Below are 10,553 nucleotides of genomic sequence, written 5' to 3'. Positions count from 1 at the left end.
AGAAATGCAAATTAAAACTACAATGAGATTCCATCTGTCTCCAACAAGGCTAGCATTAATCCAAAAAACACAAAATAATAAATGCTGGAGAGGCTGCGGAGAGATTGGAACTCTTATACTCTGCTGGTGGGAATGTAAAATGGTACAACCACTTTGGAAATCTATCTGGCGTTTTCTTAAACAGTTAGAAATAGAACTACCATACAACCCAGAGATCCCACTCCTCGGAATATATCCTAGAGAAATAAAAGCCTTTACACGAACAGGTATATGCACACCCATGTTTATTGTAGCATTGTTTACAACAGCAAAAAGCTGGAAGCAACCAAGGTGTCCCTCAATGGATGAATGGTTAAATAAATTATGGTATATTCACACAATTGAGCACTACGCATTGATAAAGAACAGTGACGAATCTGTGAAACATTTCATAACATGGAGGAACCTGGAAGGCATTATGCTGAGTGAAATTAGTCAGATGCAAAAGCACAAATATTGTATAAGAGCACTATTATAAGATCTTGAGACACAGTATAAACTGAGAAGAACATATTCTTTTGTGGTTACGAGAGGGGGGAGGTAGGGATGTTGGGAGAGGGTTATTTACTGATTAGATAGTAGATAAGAACTACTTTAGGTGAAGGGAAGGACAATACCGAATATAGGGAAGGTCAGCTCAATTGGACTGGACCAAAAGCAAAGAAGTTTCCTGAATAAACTGAATGCTTTGAAGGTCAGTGGATCAAGGGCAGGAGTTTGGGGACTATGGCTTAAGCACACTGCTAAGTCAATTGGCAAAGTAAATTGTATTAAGAAAACATTCTGCATCCCACTTTGACATGTGGCATCTGGGGTCTTAAATGCTAACAAGCGGCCATATAAGATGCATCAATTGGTCTCAACCCAACTGGATCAAAGGAGAATTAAGAACACCAAGGTCCCATGATAACTATAAGCCCAAGATAGAGAAAGGGCTGCATGAACTAGAGACTTATATCATCCTGAAACCAGAAGAACTAGATGGTGCCTGGCCACAACCGATGACTGCCCGGCAGGGAGCACAACAGAGAATCCCTGGGGGAGCAGGAGAACAGTGGGATGCAGACCCCAAATTCTCATAAAAAGACCAGACTTAATGGTCTGACTGAGACTAGAAGAATCCCGGGGGTCATGGTTCCCAAACCTTCTGTAGGCCCAGGACAGGAACCATGCCTGAAGACAACTCATCAGGCATGGAAGGGACTGGACAATGGGTTGGTGAGAGATGCTGATGAAGAGTGAGCTACTTGTATCAGGTGGACACTTGAGACTGTGTTGGCATCTCTTGTCTGGAGGGGAGATGGGAGGGTAGAGAGGGTTAGAAAGTAGAAAAACGGTCACAAAAGGAGAGACTGGAAGGAGGGAGCGGGCTGAGTCATTAGGGGGAGAGTAAATGGGAGTATGTAGTAAGGTGTATATAAGTTTATATGTGACAGACTGACCTTATTTGTAAACTTTCACTTAAAGCACAAGAAAAATTATTTAAAACAAATACCAAATGAAAGAAGATACTGACAGAAAGCAGAGATCTAGTAGAGACACTAAGTGGAGGTCCTCTGTCAACAAATATGAACAGTGTTGCCATCTTGAAGCACAGCCAGCAATGAGCCCAGACAGGAAAGTTGAGAAAGCAATTTCACAGAGCTCAAAACAGGATATAGAACACTTGGCAAACAGAAATACAAGCTTTTCCATACCTCTTTTTTTTTTTTTTTTTACACTTCTGCCCCATATGCCGCTTCCCTCCTTTTACTTGGGCCCTCACACAGCAGCCAAGACTAGAGCAACCCCCAACACTCAGGCACAACTTCATCCCAGATTCCCACTGCATGTCCTCTCCCATCACTCAACCAATTGCTGAATGGTGGGAAGTAAGCCTGTACCACACCCCATCTGACACTCCCGCCCAACTGGTGAGGTGCTGTGAATGTTTGCACACCTCTGAACCAACATCAGAAGGCAAAAACACCCACCCAGTACACCTTCACCCACCTCACCAAATCAGTGTAGAAAGAAGTGGGCTCACCCTGCCTGCTGCTGCCTTGCCAATCAGAGAAGGTGGTGAAAGCTATCATACCAGAGACAAGCAAGCAGCAAAGAATGCCCAGCCTACCTACCCTGACATGAAAACAAAAGAGAAAAACAGGATGAAACAAATAAATATACAATCAATATATAAAGAAAATAAGACCTTAATGTCTCGGAGACAGCAGGACAAGATGGCTCCAGCAAGTGACCAAAATAAAGAATCAGATAAACTTCTGGTAGAAGAAAAGGCAATGGAACTACCTGGTAATTCAAAATACTAGTATTTAGAGCTTTCCAAGACATTAGGAAAGATATCAAGAAAAACACAGGGGAAAAAAAAAGAAAAAATTCACAAAATCATGGGAAAAAAGAGATTCCTCAAAATCAAGGAAAACAAAGATAAAAATATACAAGAATTCAGGGAAATAATGCAAGAAAAAATCAAAACAAATAAACAATTAGAAACCATGCAAAAAAAAAAAGGCAACTCTAAATCAAAAAGATAACAAAAGTTCAGAAATAGACAATAGAAGGTTAAAAGCAAATTTGAAACAATAGAAGACAGAATCAGCTATACTGAAGGCAAACATATGTATACCACTTTCTCTGAGGAAAAATTAGAGAAGACAATGAAGAAAAATTAAGAATTACATGGGACACAATCAAGAGAGAAAATTTGCATGTGATTGGAGTTTCAGAACAGAGAGAGAAAGTGGAAAACACAGAGAAGGTTGTTGAAGATTTACTGACAGAAAACTTCCAAATATCATGAAAGAACAAAACCTGACCATCTAATAAGCTCAAATAACCCCATATATGATGAACTGCAAAAGAATGTCACAACAATACATCATAGTCACACTTGCCAAAACCAAAGACAAAGAAAGAATCCTGAGAGCAGATCTAGAAAAACAAAAAGTCACTTATAAAAGGGGAAAATAAAATTAAACTCTGATTACTTGGCAAAAACAATGCAGGTAAGAAGGTCATGGGATGACATATATAAAACCTTGAATTGATAAAAATGCAAACTAAGAATAATATATCCTGCAAGACTCTCCAATACAATAGCAAAATTAGTACATATCCAGATAAACAGAAATTGAGGTAATTCTAAAAAACCAAACCAAACTTACAAGAAATATTAAAGGCAGACCTTATGTTAGAGAACCTGGGAACATCAGACAACACCAGAGTCTAGGACATAGGTCAGCATCAGCTGGATACCAACCTAGATAAAGAACTCTCAATATTAAAATAAAGCTAAAGACTTAAAAAGGAAATCAAAAACGTCAATCAGTAAATGATGACAGTGTCAAAACAATAAAAAGGAGAATAAATGGGGTCAACATAGAATTTACAGATGGAGAGGAAGTCAAGGCAATATCAAGTAATAGACAACTGATTCAGACTTAGGAAGATAAGGGTAAATTTCAAGGAAACCACAAGGAAAGTTAACAAACCTAACCATCCAAATAAGAAAAAGAAGAAACACACAAAAATTCAGTAAACACAAAACCTACACAAACGAAAGAAAAGAAAATCCACAAACAAAAGGAACTCAGCACAGGAAAGTAAGAGCAAAAAAGAAAACATCAGCACCACAAAAGAAAAGCACAATATGAAGGCAATAAATGCATACCTGTCTATCAATAATCACACTGAATGCTAATGGCTTAAATGCACCCATAAAGAGAGTGTCAGAATGGATTAAAAAAAAAAAAAGATTCATCAATATGCTGTCTACAAGAGACATATCATTGACACAAAGACATAAACGTAATAAAAATTAAAAGAAAGAAAAACTATATCAAGCAAGCAGTAACCAAAAAAGAATAGGTGTAGCAATATTACTCTCAGATAAATAAGACTTGAAGGTAAAATCGATCATCTAGACAAGGAGGACATTATATAATGACTGAGATGACAATCAACCAAGAACACACAACCTTAATAAATATCTATGCACTCAACGACAGGGTTCCAAAATACATAAAAGAAATTCTAAGAGCCAGAAAAAAAGAAATGCTCAGTTCCACAATAATAGTAGAAGGCTTCAACACATTGCTAGGTAAAGGACAGAACATCTAGAAAGAAACTCAGCAAAAATACAGAACATCTAAAAACCATGATCACCCAAACTGACCTCATAGATATATGTAGAGCACTCCACCAAACAGCAGCAAAGTGTGCATTTTTTCAAAGCATATGAAACATTCTCTAAAATAGACCACATTTTAGCACAAAACAAGCCTCAATAAAATCCAAAACATCAAAATAATACAAACATTCTCTCTAATCACACCATCATAAAAGTAGAAACCAACAATAAGAAGAGCAAGGGAAAAATCAAATACGTGAAACCTGAATAACATCTTGCTTACAAACCACTGGCTAATAGAAGAAATCAAGAGGGAATAAAAAAAATTCCCCAAATCAAATGAGAATGTAAACATATCCTATCGAAGCTTTTGCAATACAGCAAAGGCAGTGTTCAGAGGTCAACTTATAGCAATAAATGCATACTTCAAAATAGAAGAACAAATCAAAATAAAAATGTTAGCACTATGACTCAAACAAATAGAAAGAGAATAGCAAAAAGAGGCCAGAGGCAAGAGGAGAAAGGAAGTAATAAGGATTGGAGCAGAAATAAATGAAATATCAGGAAAAAAAAAAAAATAGAAAGAACCAACAAGACAAAAACTTCGCTCCCTGAATAGATCAAAAAATTTGGCAAACCATTGGACAAGCTGACGAAAGAAAAACAGAAGAGGAAACCACCCAAATAAGATGAGACGAGAGACTTTACTACAGAAATAACTAAAATAAAGAAGATCACACCAGAATAGTATGAAAAATTGTACTCCAACAAATTTGAGAAACTAGAGGAAATGGACAAATTTCTAGAAACACACTACCTACCTAAACTAACAAAAACTGAGATAGAAAATCTGAAAAATGCATAACAAGAGAAGACATTGAATGGGGTAAAAATAAAAAACTCCCAACAAAGAAAAGCCCTGGTCTGGACAGCTTCACTGGAGAATTCCAGCAAACATTCAGAGAAGAGCTCACACCAGTGCTATTCAAACTATTTCAGAGCATAGGAATGCAGGAAATCTCCCAAATTCATTCTCTAAAGCCAGTATAACCCTGATACCAAAGCCAGGAAAACACACAAATTTAAAAAATAAAAATACAGACCAATATCTCTCATGAACATAAAAGCAAAAATGCACAGCAAAATTCTAACTAATAGATTTCAGCATCATATTAAAAAAGTAATACACCCCTACCACGTGAGATTCATATCAGGTATGCAAGGTTGGTTCAACATTAGAAAATCAATCAACATAATCCATCATATAAATAGGACAAAAGAAAAAAAGTCACATAACAATAGACATTTGATAAAGCTCAACACTTATTCCTGATAAAAACTCTCAATAAAATAGGAATAGTAGAGAAATTCCTCAACATAATAAAGGACATCTATGCAAAACCAAAAGCCAACATCATTCTCAGTGGAGAGAGGCTGAAAGCATTCTCCCTTAGAACATCAGCAAAACAAGGAGGCCCTTTATTGCCACTCCTATTTAACACTGTGCTGGAAGTCCTAGCTAGAGCAAAAAGGCAAGAAAAAGAAATAATGGCATCCAAATTGAAAAGGAATTGGCAAAACTATCCCTATTCTCAGATGATATGATCCTACACATAAAAAAAAACAATACCAAATAGTCCGTAAGGAAGCTACTAGAATAAGAAAATCTAAACAGTATACATTAAGGATACATACATACATAATTAAACTATTTTTAACTATGATTAAAAACTTAGGATTGGCATTACTTCTGAGAAGAGGTGGAGAAATGGCATCAGAGAAGTGCAATCAGGTAGTTTCAATGATATTGATAATATTCTAGGTAAGAGGCTACAAGATTTATAAATAATTGCATATGTTGCTGGATATACATGAAAATTTTTAACTACAATTTAAAAATAAGAGAAGTTCTAAAATCTTTTAGTTAAAAAAGTAAAATCTTGTTAAGCGCAGATTATGTTCTATATTACACTAAGAAAATTCATTCTGTTTTCTGGTTTTGGGATGTGTCTGGATGGGCTGTAGGCTGAGAAAAACTTATTTTTTTTACGTAAAATTGAAAAAACCAAAACTTTATTTTTACCGAAACAAATCATTACTAAGGCTTTACGTTAAAATGTATTTAAATTTAATACAACTTTTAGAGAACATGCTGCTTATGTAAAATAACACATTTCTTTCCATAAATTCAATTTCATGGAGATAAAATCAGAACCTCTATCTAATATTTTAAGAATTGCAAAAATGCACGTAATTACTAATGAGGAAAATATTAATGTTTATAACTTAGATTAATGTTATTTTCAAATCCAAAGTGAGCATACTATCTGTCCTCTAATCAAGAGCTAGAATGAGTTTTCTTCATCAACCACATCCTAACTACCAAAATTGTTCACTGATGGTGTCTCAAACCAAACACAATATCATGTCCCACTAAAATATGCAGAATTACAAATGCATAGACATTGCCCAGAGGAACAGAAGTAATCTTAAAGACAAAATGCATAGTGGAGCTTAAAAAAACCTGTTGTGCTAATAGAATAACAAAAAAAAAAAAATGAACAGTAAAATTTTCAAACTGTACTTTTGGCCTCAGAAACTTGTTCTAAGTATTGGCCTAATTGTTTTCTCATTAATTGGAATAACACAAAATTTTCCAAAGTAACTTGTTTAAAAAAAAAAAAAAAGAATTTCTTCGGCATGTACTGAGAACAATAAAATTACAATGTGAGATGTTTTATTTTTATTTATAAAAGGAAAAATACAAATGCCCTTCATCCAGCCTCCAGAATGTCTCTATTAGTTTAATTCTAAACTCAAAGAGTAATTTATTCTACATTTTGGATGTGTTTGCATCAATAAAGAGAAGTATTCCTAAAGAAACCACTGAATTGACTTAATTGTTCATTGTGGTCATTTATTGCCTATTTCTTGATTTAGAATTAGCAATGATATCTTCAGTGTGGACACAAATTCTTACTCTACCTGTGGTTAACTTTGTACTCCAGATTTTTTCCATAGCATTTTTCATCTCAGAATTTCTCAAGGTGTACATCAGAGGATTCAACATGGAAGTGATAACTGTATAAACCGCAGTCACGGATTTGTCAGTAGGAAAGTTGGAAACAGGTCTAACATACATGAAGATACATGGGACAAAAAAAAAGGACAACTGTGATGTGGGAGCTGCAGGTAGACAGGGCTTTGCGCCTCCCCTCCTGACTGTGAGTCTTCAGGGAGTTTAGGATGACCCCATAGGAGATTAGTAGAAGGATAAAAATTACCATACAGATGGCTCCACCATTGGCAGCCACAATGAGGCCAATAAAACAGGTGTCAGTGCAAGTGAGTTCCAATAATGGGTACGTGTCACAGCCGAAGTGATCAATGACATTGGGGCCACAGAAGGGGAGGATGTACACAAAGAGAAGTTGAACCACAGAGTGTAAAAAACCTCCAACCCAGGCCACCACCAGCTACTGAACGCAAACCTGTCGATTCATGATGGTCAAGTAATGTAGTGGCTTACAGAAGGCCACATAGCGGTCATAGGCCATTGCCACCAGAAGAAAGATCTCAGCGCCACTAAATAAGTGTCCTATAAAGAGCTGGCCCATGCAAGCTGAGAAGGAAATAGTCTTTTTATCACAGAGTAAGTCTAGAACCATTTTGGGGGAAATGGCAGTGGAATAAACAGCATCCATGAGTGACAGATAGGCAAGGAAGAAGTAACATGGGAGAGCCCAGGGAGGGGCTGACAATAACGGTCATGACAATAAGCAGGTTGCCCACCGTCGTGACAACGTAGATGAGCAAAAACATGACAAATAACACTTTTTGGCCCTGAGGATCCTGAGTGAGTCCCAGGAGGACAAATTCTGTTACATTGTTACTGTATCCCATTTACTCTTCTATAAGACCTGCTTCAGAGTTGAGAGCTCAGGAGAACAAGACCTGTAATGAAATCATTAACACCACTGTGAATATATGCATTAGGTCATGGAGCTCTTCTTCACTATTAATCTTGTACAGTGGCTTATTCACAATAAACATTTAGAAATATCTACTGAGTTTCTCTTTCAAAGATCCCGGTATGTCTTCCCTTAACAATTCTACTTTTTCTCAGATGACTGGATTGGGCCTATGATTACGAGGTTCTATCTCTAAATCTTAGTGGACCTTCTGTAGAGAAAATCAGTCAGAGGTCCAACAGCCTTTCATTCATTTTGTACTCCTTTTTAAAAACATGACAGTTCTTGGCACAAAGGTCAGCAATGACAAAGAGGGAAAGGATTTCTGCTCTCAAGAAACATTCTCTAGTGATGAAGATAAACTGTAAACAAATAAACTGACATAGAATCAGTACTTAGAGTTGGTAATATTTGTGGTAAGTCCCTTTACAATATGATCTATATAGCACCAAAAATAACCCCTCTTCAGGAATATCTCACTAAATATTACGATATTCCACTATTAGAACTTTGGTCCTTCCTGCCTCAAATGTTTTTCTGTCTTTATGAATCTCTCATTAAATTTGAAGGGGCTGGACTTTGAAATGTATCAGATAACTACAAAATTATTTAGGATATTATTCCCTGTAGCAATTATTGGGCCATAAATTGAATGCCTCTTTTAATGCCTTCCATTTTCACTTTAGTTATCCCACAACTCCTAACACGCTTCTATACCCTGCTGACATACAGTCAGTACCTTGAGTTGGTTGTATTTGTGGTGAGTACCCTTGCAATATTTTTTGAGGGCAGTGGTTTTGGTTTTAGTGGGTTACCCTTGCAATATACTCTGTATTTTCAGGAAACATTTTTGAACTGAAGTTAACTGACATATAACAACTAACAACTAGTACATTAGCAGCCAGCATTTTTCAAATCCACTGCAGGTGATCTGGGTAGCCATGGGGGAGAAAATAGACAATGTAAAGAGAGATAGAGGACAATGGAAGAGGGCTTTATATATAATACTTCTTAGGCACTGACAGTGGTCAGAATTAGAACTTCACTATCTAGATTCTGAAAAGGAACATACTCAAGGAAAAATCCAAACTCAGTGTAAGAAGGTATGAGTTTTAGTTATTTTCTACATTTAGTCTCAAATCTGTCTCAATTTACTCATTGAAAAATACAGATTCAAACTAGATGATCCTAGAATCCTTTCTAGTCCAACTGTCTATGATACTATCAGTGAAACCCCATCTTATTTTATTCTGCTGGATGTTTCTATTTATATATTTGTAACTAAATGACAATCTCCAAGCTCATCAATACTTTAAAAAATGCTAGCCAGTGTTGGAATTGGATCATTACTGTGATGAAATAATGGTTAGCTTTCTCACTCAGTGTGTGCCTGTTTAAGGCCCAGGACACCCTTGGAAAGAGCGCACAGCACAGTGATGAATAATGCGTACTCTGGGGCAACACTGTCTGTGTTTGAATTCCACCTTCACCGCTTACTGTCTCTGTGACCTTGTGCAACTTCATAAACCTCTTCATGCCTCAGTTACATAATTCGTAAAATGGGAAACCAGTAGTACATATCTCTGAAATTTGTGTGTGTGTGTTTTTACATGTAAAGTGCCTAGAACACTGCCTGGATCCTGATAAAGAATCAATAAACAATAGCTTTTTATTATTGTTCTTGAATGTTTCTCCATGGACATCTGATCAGAATAAATCATCTGGATCTTTTTCACGTTAGGAATAAGGATACTTATAAATATAATATTATATACCTGTAACTCACAGACACACATTTTTGGACATAGGATAAAACTATACATTATAAGAACTATTTTGTTGTATATGTGTCTAATATCTACCTGTCATGGTATGCATATTGATAAATGTTAAGCAGAAAAAAAGGAAAAACTTGCACCCATGCATCAGATGGAGACCTAAAGAGTAGAAAATGAAAGAAAAGAAGACTCAAAACAGGAAGCAGAGAAATTATATTTAAGAAATTAATATACACAGGTAATGGGGATATTAATGTGTCAAGTGGGGATAGCTTTCTTAAGAAATCTTCAGAAAGACTTCTTCTAGTGAAAGAGTGCTGGAAGGCCAACCTCTGAGGCTTCCTGAATTTACTCAGGAGGCTTTTTGGGAAGCCATCAGAAATAAACACAGAGCCCATCCTAGAAAATAAAGAATAAAAAAGGAAAGGAAAGGAAGGGGAAAAGGGAGACAGGAGTAAAACAAACAAACAAAAGAAGAAGAGCAGAGGAGAGGAGAGAAGGAAAGAGAAAGGAAGGGAAGGAAAAGAGGAAAAAGAAAAGAAAATTCAAAGTAAAAAAAAAAAGAACATTGATCCCTCTGAGCACCTAGCACTTCTGGTTAAAGACAAACTCAAATGAGACAGGACAGCACATATA

At 36.3% G+C, this 10,553-nt stretch overlaps 1 pseudogene; it reads right to left on the bottom strand.

The window, feature by feature from the left end:
* Positions 1-7,085: 7,085 nt before the first annotated feature.
* LOC100675576 (olfactory receptor 4A5-like) lies at positions 7,086-8,377 on the bottom strand (annotated as a pseudogene).
* Positions 8,378-10,553: the final 2,176 nt, after the last annotated feature.

Source organism: Loxodonta africana, chromosome 7 (assembly GCF_030014295.1).
Source record: "Loxodonta africana isolate mLoxAfr1 chromosome 7, mLoxAfr1.hap2, whole genome shotgun sequence".
NCBI lineage: Eukaryota > Metazoa > Chordata > Mammalia > Proboscidea > Elephantidae > Loxodonta > Loxodonta africana.
The sequence above is the reverse complement of the archived record's forward strand: the minus strand, read 5'-3'. Positions and strand labels throughout refer to the sequence as shown.